Source organism: Ylistrum balloti, unplaced genomic scaffold (genome assembly GCF_031769215.1).
Source record: "Ylistrum balloti isolate Yb309-2 unplaced genomic scaffold, AGI_CSIRO_Ybal_v1 Utg370830, whole genome shotgun sequence".
Taxonomy (NCBI): domain Eukaryota; kingdom Metazoa; phylum Mollusca; class Bivalvia; order Pectinida; family Pectinidae; genus Ylistrum; species Ylistrum balloti.
Window position 1 is genome coordinate 286,907 of NW_026782479.1, and position 11,717 is coordinate 298,623.

General features: G+C 34.5%; 1 protein-coding gene across 1 annotated transcript in view; it reads right to left on the reverse strand.

Annotated features, from left to right (window-relative positions):
• The window catches only part of LOC132558845 (twitchin-like), a 39,926-nt gene extending 32,248 nt beyond the window's left edge, over positions 1-7,678 (reverse strand). Inside the window, exon 1 of the mRNA XM_060223458.1 lies at positions 7,574-7,678. The gene's annotated coding sequence lies outside the window, so the exon portion shown is untranslated. The remainder of the gene's footprint in view (positions 1-7,573) is intronic.
• Positions 7,679-11,717: the final 4,039 nt, after the last annotated feature.

The window sequence follows — 11,717 nt, forward strand, 5'->3', positions numbered from 1 at the left end:
TCTATATAATTATCACCACCATATTGCAGTTTTCAAAGATTTGATTTGGTACATCTGTTGTAACTATGAGTTTCTCTATAGTCCCTACAATGTCTGGGCTGTGAGTTTCTCTATGACCCCTACACTGTCTGGACTGTGAGTTTCTCTAGGGTCCCTACACTGTCTGGGCTGTGAGTTTCTCTATGACCCCCCTATACTGTCTGGGCTGTGAGTTTCTCTATGACCCCTGTACTGTCTGGGCTGTGAGTTTCTCTATGACCCCCCTATACTGTCTGGGCTGTGAGTTTCTCTATGATCCCTGTACTGTCTGGGTTGTGAGTTTCTCTATGATCCCCTACACTGTCTGGGCTGTGAGAGAACCCCCTACACTGTCTGGGCTGTGAGTTTCTCTATGATCCCTACACTGCCTTGGCTGTGAGTTTCTCTAGGGTCCCTACACTGTCTGGGCTGTGAGTTTCTCTATGACCCCCCTACACTGTCTGGACTGTGAGTTTCTCTATGACCCCTACACTGTCTGGGCTGTGAGTTTCTCTATGACCCCCTACACTGTCTGGGCTGTGAGTTTCTCTATGACCCCCTACACTGTCTGGGCTGTGAGTTTCTCTATGACCCCCTACACTGTCTGGGCTGTGAGTTTCTCTATGACCCCCTACACTGTCTGGACTGTGAGTTTCTCTATGACCCCCTACACTGTCTGGACTGTGAGTTTCTCTTTGATCCCTACACTGTCTGGGCTGTGAGTTTCTCTATGATCCCTGTACTGTCTGGGCTGTGAGTTTCTCTATGACCCCTGTACTGTCTTGGCTATGAGTTTCTCTATGATCCCTACACTGTTTCGGCTGCAAGTTTGATTATAAGTACCCTGCACTGTCTGGGCTGTGAGTTTGATTATAAGTCCCCTATACTGTCTGAGTATATACACAGAAATGCCACTGATCAACTATCTAATGCTCCAGATAAACTATATAACATCAATTTTCTATCAGCCTCCTCACAGGTGATAGGGAAAACAGATAGGGCTGTGATTTTGGCTGGAACCCCATGGAGGGCATTCAGTAAAACATGGACTGTACAACAGTCAGGATTCACATTCAGCAAGTACTCCTCAAATATCTACAGATTTATAAAATAAAACACTTCAAAAATCATTTCTATGTATTTTTATATACTATTTATACAAATGATATTAGTATGTGTGTAATTCATTCGCAGCATTTTAGACAAAGATGCTTGAGCAAGCCGTGTGTAACCTCAACATAAATCTAGTGTATTTATCCAGAAAAATGAGCTCATGCCCAAAAATAAGCTCATCAATATATTATAAGGATGCTGAGTAAAACTACGAAACTTCTGAGACTGTTAATAAGCCCACCCCTTGGTATTTGAGTGAGAAGTTATGTGTTTTCAGTGTCTTAATTCTGTATAAATATGTTAGTTTCTTTTTTTAATGCCTCCAATTAGTGCACAAAAATCAAGGTAGTCATCACCTCTGTCTATACATTTCATAGAAGTCAAGGCAAATAAATAAATCCATTTATAAAAAAATGCAATTACTTCAGTTCTATCTCATATCAAAGAATCAAGAAGTGTTGTTTTATGGCAATATTCAATAAAAAATTATGCTGGTTAGCTAAACATGTGATTCATATCTATGTCTTGGGGTGGTCGGGCTGCAGAATACACTCTCAATTTTCACCTGGGCATCCAGAGTTCAAACCCATAATGGGTATGAAAAGGTATGGGGTCACCTACTCAATTTTTCCCTCCCACAGTAAGACCTGGTGCTTCCATCCGTGCCAACAATAGTGATTTATATAAGTTTTAAACTTGTTTGGTAATCATTGTAAAGATCAGTATATATATATATATATCTTTGTTTCGTAATCTTGATTGCCGACTAGTCTCACAGACCAGTTCTTTTATCACAGAAAGCCAAACATTGGCAGGAGCTCCCCAGGTATAACCACTAATATACATGTAACATTCCCATGGTATTTTGTTTGTACAAATCATGCTTTGCTATCTGATAAACCTTTTTCAGGAGCAGATGGACGCTATAAAGATTCATTTCTTTTTGGTGCCTGTGACTGGAAAACAAACACGATGAGAATTTTCTTCATGTATACATTTATATGCAGTGTATATGTTTTATGTCCATGAAGCTCACTATCATCATTGGCAACACTGCTGTACAGTGTTGATGTGTTTCATCTCAAATTTCAAGACATTAATTTACGGATGTATCAAAGCATAAAACATACCATTAGACATTGTCGTCCCCAAAATGGAGTTGATAACAGAAAAATCCAGATAAGTAGAGATTTTAATAAAAGAGTTATTTCTATATGAAATTTTTAGAAAGAATTCAATATTGATTAAGAATTCCAAAGTTTTTATCTACCAGCAAAATTGAGTATCAAAAAGGGCAATAACTCTGTACAGTCTAGGACCAATTTCAGTAGGCATCACTTTGCAATTCTACCACATGCTAAACTTGGCAATTCAAGTTGACATGTGTATTGTATATGAAATATGCCCTTAAGAAAGTTAGACACAATGAAGATTTTGTACAATGACCCTACAGTCTCCAGGTACTGAAAACATACATCTAGACACACAGAGACAGATGGACAAATCAACTACTTGGGGGAAAATGATAATGATGATTTTTTAAGATCAAGGCTGTATAATACTTTAAATCAACTAGACTGCAGGGTAAATTATTGGCATGGATCCTTTTGATCTACCTGTAAGTCCATGTATGGTTTTAAATAAGCCCATCTACACCTATTGCTGATCAGTAGAATTGAAAACCAATGTTTTGCCATAATCCTGCCAATAAACTTAAGACTTTGTATGTAACCCGCCCCCCTGGTAACAGAACAGATTTTCCTCCAAAAGAATCTAATCTCATAAGTTTAAGCAAAAAATTTACTGCAAAGACTGCTTTTGTTTTGTCTGACTCTCAATCAAGGTAGATAGTACAGAGGAAAACTAACACACATATTCTGGTATACAGTGGAACCTATTAACATTTTGGCAGATTGGCTGCTTCCCAGGCCCCTGCTTAAGAACTTGATGCTATCAACCTCTAGGGGGGGGGGGCACAGACAACATCAAGGTGAGGCTACATCTCTGTATACCTGCTGAAGGTGACACAATCCAGTAAAACGGAAAATCTGACACAAACAAAAAACAGGTAAATATTTACAAGAGTTGACACTATATAATTTTGGACATATTACTAATAAACTCTGACCTTAAGATATAGTCAGGAAGGTCACAGAACTACCAAAAGTAATCATATCCTACCTCAGATATTAAGATATAGTCAGGAAGGTCACAGAACTACCAAAAGTATATATATCCTACTTCAGATACTAAGATATAGTCAGGAAGGTCACAGAACGACCAAAAGTAATTCTATCTTACCTCAGATACTAAGATATAGTCAGGAAGGTCACAGAACTACCAAAAGTATATATATCCTACCTCAGATATTAAGATATAGTCAGGAAGGTCACAGAACTACCAAAAGTAATTCTATCCTACCTCAGATACTAAGATACAGTCAAGGAAGGTCACAGAACTACCAAAAGTAATTCTATCTTACCTCAGATACTAAGATATAGTCAGGAAGGTCACAGAACGACCAAAAGTAATTATATCCTACCTCAGATACTAAGATACAGTCAGGAAGGTCACAGAACTACCAAAAGTAATTATATCCTACCTCAGATACTAAGATATAGTCAGGAAGGTCACAGAACGACCAAAAGTAATTCTATCTTACCTCAGATACTAAGATATAGTCAGGAAGGTCACAGAATGACCAAAAGTAATTATATCCTTCCTCAGATACTAAGATATAGTCAGGAAGGTCACAGAATGACCAAAAGTAATTATATCCTACCTCAGATACTAAGATACAGTCAGGAAGGTCACAGAACTACCAAAAGTAATTATATCCTACCTCAGATACTAAGATACAGTCAGGAAGGTCACAGAACTACCAAAAGTAATTCTATCCTACCTCAGCTACTAAGATATAGTCAGGAAGGTCACAGAACGACCAAAAGTAATTATATCCTACCTCAGGTACTAAGACCAGCGATACAGAAACTATCACAACAGTTGAGATCACTGATCAGCAGACAAATTACCAGACATCCAAAAAATAAACAAATGTGTATATATCATTTTGTACTGCAGGTGGATTAGTTATAAACAATGCTTATCTATGTAGCATGGACCAAAAATAAGCCTTTCTAAATGTTAAAGCTCCAACTTAGTTTATGTGTATATAATCAAATATCTTATTGCGTCGAAGTACATCGAACTCTCCTTGTACACTGTCAGTTGGGTGCTTTTCAAAAATCTCAAATATTAATGTCAAATATTCAGCCGTAGGCGTTTAGAGATATGTGGTACAGGTTTCGGAGAAATCGCCAGTTATAGAAATATCAATTATTATCAAACCAATCTAAACTTATCTCCTGATACTGGAATGTGTATTTTCCAAACTGTATTTATGTTCTACAGGTGTCCTCTCTATGAGTATTTTATTATATATGTTATTACTGATGTAATCTGCTTTTTATGATTGTTCATCATCATCTCTTTTATTCATCAGTTCAGAGATACATGATAAGTATCATTATATGTACATACAATATACATTAGTATAATATGTACATACAATATACATAAGTATAATATGTACATATGATATACATAATAAGTATAATATGTACATACTATATACATAAGTATAATATGTACATATGATATACATAATAAGTATAATATGTACATACTATATACATAAGTATAATAAGATGTACATACAATATACATAATAAGTATGTACATACTATATACATAATAAGTTTAATATGTACATACAATATACATAATAAGTATAATATGTACATACTATATAAATAATAAGTATAATATGTACATATGATATACATAATAAGTATAATATGTACATATGATATACATAATAAGTATAATATGTACATACTATATAAATAATAAGTATATGTACATATTATATACATAATAAGTATAATATGTACACAATACATCATGAATCATTTACATATTAATTTACAGTACAATACTTTGTACATAAGTGTGTAAAATGTTGTCATTTATCCTCACCCCTGAACTGTATTCAGATATATCATCATTTAGTAAACAAGAATAATATTTCTGAACAAAAGCTTAATGTAATTTGGTTATGAGAAATGAAATCTATACAAATATCTCCTATCAGAGACCACCACAGTTACAAGAATTGTTATGATGTGTTCCATTGTTTATTTAGATCTGCGAAGTTTGCCTACATTTGTTCTAAAAATCCTCCTTAAACCACCTTTACTGTAATAGTTTAACAGAGAGCTAAACCCAGGGCCACCCAGTAAGTTAGAGACCTCCTGTGTAGGAAAACAATTCTCTCATTTTTAGCATTTCATTCTGCAAGGTATGTAATATGAAGGAGTTTCATAAGATATTACATGTCCCTTTTAACTATAAGTTTTTCTAGGGTGTGGAACACTGATCTGAGAAATAATTTTTTTCTCTTGCTACAAACATTACTTAAACTGTGTGTGTCTTAATTAGCTCATAAGTACACCAGATACCTCATTGTAATATCTTAGCAATATTCTTCTTCAAGGTTTTACAAGTACAATTATACATGAAGGAGATAAATTGCACCTGTGAATATGATCTTAATCCTCATTAACAAGGCTCTGTTACATCGCTTTGTATCTGTTAATTAGCAGTGAGTGAATACCAGTGTTATGTTGGGGGAGATAAGAATGCCAGTCATTCATAGCTGGTGTATCCCCACCTCTGTCATTGCAGAATGAGCCTATAGTCATTTGTGATGTGTAATACTGTACCTACTATGTTTCGTAGGTGTGTGTAGAATGTTAGGAATTCTTCGCTGAGCAACACTTCTTGGCATCAATGATTAAACCAAATTTCTCAATCATCAAAGTAGTAAACTAAGTTTTCAATCATTAACTGACAACAATCAATAATCAAATTACTTTGTCAACATCTCTTCCTCAGGCTCATTAAACTGTTTATTTACTTCAGGAATGTCCCGTATATGTTACACAGTAAATACAGTCAAATCTTGTTCTCTCAAATTTGTATAACTCCAAGATCCCATTTAATTCAAAGCATTTCATTGCAGCATTTCAAACTCACTCTTATTGTAACAATAAAATATGTTTATAAAGCTACAAAATATCAATAAAATTACTTAAAGTATACAAAGTATCAAGGGCAGGACCAAGGGAGATAACTTCAGGTCAGACTAAAGATTCAATTTTTGTCTGTGATACTTTGAAATCCAAAAAGATTCTCACATACAAAAACAGATTGTAGGTTTACCTAGCAAATATGTCAGACAGTTGTTTTTACTGTGAACAAAGGGCCATAACTCTAAATAATGGGAAATGACCTTTTTTAACAGTGAACAAAGGCCATAACTCTATATAATGGGAAATGACATGTTTTTACTGTGAACAAAGGGGTCATAACTCTATATAATGAGCAATGACACCAAATTTTGATATATAATATGCAACCCTCAGAGTTTCTTGGGTGATTTTTTGGTCTGTGAATGGACTCATTTCCCCATCTCAAATATTTAACACTTATTCATAATTCTCCGTGTATTCAAAATCATCAGGAACTTAAAAAGTTTCTGTGATTATTTGATGGAATCATTAATAAAAATTGTTTGGATCCTGGTAAATTATTTCAGACTTATATGACTCTCTGTTCACAACTAATTGATGTCTTCCTGATCCAGAGAATCCAGAGAATAATTTCAACTTTTATATATGTAACCAATGTTGGAAAACAGGTTTTAAAAAAATATGTTCTGACTTTTTTTTCTTTTTAATTTGCAACTCTTAAAAATACATAATGAACAAGCTCTGATAGTTTACAAATGTAAATTTAACATCTTGATAACAAACAACCACCTAGTATATTTTCTTTATATATTAACTTTATATATGACATATATTAAATATACAAACATTCACAGCCTAAATGACATTATATATCACTGGTGTAAATATTTCACAATCAACGTGTATATCAGATAGAGAGAAGATGTTGTTTCCATATACATTTAGCTGCATTTTTAATGTCAACTGAAACCATCTTTCAATACCGATATTAATTTGTCTCATATATTTTCCTGTTAAGAAAAATAAAAATTCAGAATTTATTTCCTATGAGTATATTAGTGCAGCCATATTCTGTGGAAAATCAGTGACAGATTATAACATTTAGACTTCATTCGGTCATGGCATTCATAGCTGGTATGATTGCCTTCCAAGTGTGGTCATTGCTACAGTGAATATTGGTAGTATTCAGGAGAGATGCTTTCAACCCAGAAATCAAGATTACAAAAATCAGAATGATAAATAACAGTGGTAATTAACATGAACATCAGTTTGTACCTAAAGCAACAAAAATATGAATAAACAACAGTATATATATATATATATATAAATCATTAGAGAAATATACTTACCTAATTGTGCCTGTGCTTCCTTTATGTCTCTCACCCAAGCCTGTTTGGAATACGGGGACTTAGTCTCGAGTGTAAACAATGGTTGAGAGCTTTTTACACTTTCGTCTTTGTCTTTGTCCTCTATATCCCAGAACTCCAAACGTCTGGAGTCAGCGAATCCATCATGGTCGAGGTCGGTGTTTTTCAACTGCAAAAGTGTTTGTACAGTTCTAAAATAGCAATCAACTCAAATTTGAAGAACTCGTCTATGGGGTGAGATTCATAAAGGCAACCGAAAATGAAAGAAAATGGGGAGAACCCCGAAAAGATGAAAAAATGTACGTCTTTTCTCTTCTGCACTTACTTTGTTATCTAAGGATTCTGCCTAAGTCTCCTTTACATAAACTTAATATTCATGATGGCCTGAGCCAGGAATTTTCGCATTTTTTCTGCCTCCTGTGTGTTGTAGCCAAGTGATGGGGCCTCCTGAGCCACAGATAAGTGTGCTGGAGTCTACATTTATGAGTCAGTAGCAGCAGAGGCAGAAGATGTTGAGTTAAAAATAGAACTTTTGAAATGGTACAGGAAGCTACAGGCAGATAGAGAAACTTCTTATCTAACCAGCATTCCAAGTATCCTACTTGGGGGCCCACCAGGGGGTATCTTCTAAAGGGCATATGACCAATAATTGCTATCATAAGAGGCCTAACAGAAGGTTCTGTTTATTTATGATTTTTTACTCTTTTATAGGTCATGTAGACATTTCTGGTAAGAAGGTGACTTAATGCAAACCTGTTTATCAAGAATACTCAGTAAGACAAGAAAAAAGAATGGAATAGAAAGGTAAAAAACAAGGAGGTAGTTATAGACAGGTGTTATACATATAGACAAGTGGTAGATATAGACAGGTGTTATATATATAGACAAGTGGTAGATATAGACAGGTGTTATATATATAGACAAGTGGTAGATATAGACAGGTGTTATACATATAGACAAGTGGTAGATATAGACAGGTGTTATACATATAGACAAGTGGTAGATATAGACAGGTGTTATACATATAGACAAGTGGTAGATATAGACAGGTGTTATACATATAGACAAGTGGTAGATAGAGACAGGTGGACTTTATAGACAGGTGGCAGGTATAGACAGGTGTGATAAACAAGTGGTAGAGACAGGTGGTAGATATAGACAGGTAATAGATGTAAACAGGTGGTAGATATAGACAGGTGGTAGATGTAAACAGGCGATGAATACAGACATGTGGCAGATATAGACAGGTGACAGATATAAACAGGTGATAGAGATATACAGGTGATAGATGTAAACAGGTGGTAGATGTGGACAGGTGGTAGATATAGACAGGTGGTAGATATAGACAGGTGGTAACTATAGGCAGGTGGTAGATATAAACAGGTGGTAGATATAGACAGGTGGTAGACGTAAACAGATGGTAAATATAGACAGGTTGTAGATGTAAACAGATGGTAAATATAGACAGTCGATAAATACAGACAGGTGGTAGATATAGACAGGTGGTAGATATAAACAGGTGGTAGATGTAGACAGGTGGTAGATATAAACAGGTGGTAGATGTAGACAGTCGATAAATACAGACAGGTGGTAGATATAGACAGGTGGTAGATATAAACAGGTGGTAGATGTAGACAGTCGATAAATACAGACAGGTGGTAGTTATAGACAGGTTGAAAATGTATACAAGTAGTACTTATCTATAAACAGGTCATAGATAGGAGACAAACAGCTATACCACTAGACAGTTTTGACTCTAATACAAACATAAAGATTAAATGAATCTCATAAATAATCATTGTATCCTTTTTATTCATTCCTTCTTTCTATCTGAAAGGATTGATCATTTACACTGAACTTGGAGAAAGTACTTGGCATTATAACTGTATAAATAAACAGACATGTGTCCTGGTGATACAAGTGAAGTCTCTAGGTCGTCATATCTAAAGAATCACCAATAGTTTAGTTCCCCAGATACAAAACTTTAACATTGTCTACAATATAATGTGTTCACATGACATTGCTTTCAATTAGTACATAGTATACCTCCAACATTTTCTTATCATTTTTATCAACAAATCACCTGAACATTGGCAAATTAACTTTTCCAATGCTTGTCTTTTTGTTACGCTTTCTAGATTGTTATATGAAACACTGAGTGGTACCTTTTGAACTAAGGGGGAAACAATTAGCTGAGGATAAGAGTTCAAAATGATTTCATCAATTAAATTTCTATGATGTTTTTTTGATAATTGGAAATTTAGAAAACTTCAAAATCAAAAGTAACAACCTGTGTCCATCACTTGATATGAGTGAGAAAGCCTGTATTTATAGTTCAGTCATTCAAATCATAAATATAAAAATTATGAGAAGTAACAGACAACGAAAATGAAAACTTGATTTTGGAGGCACAGCTAGTGTAGTGTGGGTGGAACACACTGGCAGTTGTTAGGTATTTATTTACATCCCAGAAATCACAACATTATTGACTACACCAGAAGGAATTTATTAGTCATCCAATATAACAAATATCCCAAAGTCTGGCAGGACTACATAAGTACAGAATTATAAGCAATAATCAGCTTCATCAACTACGTAAGATGTTTGGATATCTCCTGAAGCCACACACCTGCTTTTATAGGCCTCTAGCTAAATTTACAAACCAGCAAGCTTAACATTACATTACTATAACACAAATAGTGCCATATTTCATCAAAGTAGAATTAACAGAACATTTGGAATCTATTTACAATACTCATTCGCGGGATATATCTCAAATAATTGTGAAAGTTTTATTTTCTTTCAAGAAATGACTTTTCAAAAAGATAACCATACTTTAGGTCTTGTACAAAAGCCACAGCAAAAATCTCGACTGACGCAAACCACAGGTACAGAATTAGCAAACAGGTATGATGTTACAATGGCATGCTTATACTGTGTATTAATGTTCTGTATCATTAATGACTTGTACAAAACAATGGCGTTAATTCTGAACACAGGACAGGGATTCTGTGCCAGGGTATATCACTTACTATACTGGCTAAATAACAGCCCTTAGTTAGGGGAAACAACTACTCAGCTTAATTTTTAACTAGTTATCTCCCCCTAGTTTGAAACTTAGAATAGATATGTATCCCAGAGACCAAAATAGTAAAATTCAAATTCACTCATTCATTTTCGATCTAAAGACAGGGGCCAGTCTAATCACTTACACTTCTCTACCATTTAAAAAAAATGTTCGTCTCGTGTTAAGAATGATGCGACATGTCTGAACACTATACATGTATGGGTTCCTAAAGTATTGGGACTTTTTGAACCAAGATTAAATGTTCATATTTCTGTAATTGGTCAGATATATATAATTTTATAAAACAAGGGAAATGATTTTACAATGACCATATGATTTTCACAAGAAATTTTATGAATTGACATTGTGTTGATAATTTTTCATTTACATACTCATTTTATAGTTTAATGAAATGAGTTTAATAAATTTTTAACGCCCCAATAAAGCTAACTTTCTCTAAAAGAAATTGAGGAGAAATTAATTTTGTTATATCTATTTAGCAAAAATTAACTTATCTGAAAAATACACATGCTCATTTGAGTTTATATCAATATTTTTGACAAAAAAAGTCGTAGAATTTATCCTTTTTAAACATGCCTCCATATACAATTACTGCCCAACCAAAATCAGATGTTTCTGTGCGATGTTGGTATTTACAATGAGTATATACACATCAGACCACACAGTAAGCCCTTTTTGTCATGCACATGTATTGGATTGAAGATTGTAAATACCAAACACATCAAACTGAAATTTTTCTATTAACAAGAGGGCCATGGCCCTTAACGGTCATCTGAAAATCGACAAGTGGACGGACAAACCACAGAATTTGCTGACAGTCGTCTGACAAATCTGATGAAACCCCTAACGAAGTTTCAGACCAAATGTGGTTGAAATCCTCCAAGGAGTAATGATTTTAAGGAAAAGTTTAGGGATTGCGAATGGCAGACAGTGGACGGTGCACAATGATGGACAATGTACAATAGCAATAGGTCATTTAGACTCTTTGGGTCAGTTGACCTAAATATATCAATTTTCTTCATGGATACAGGATTCACA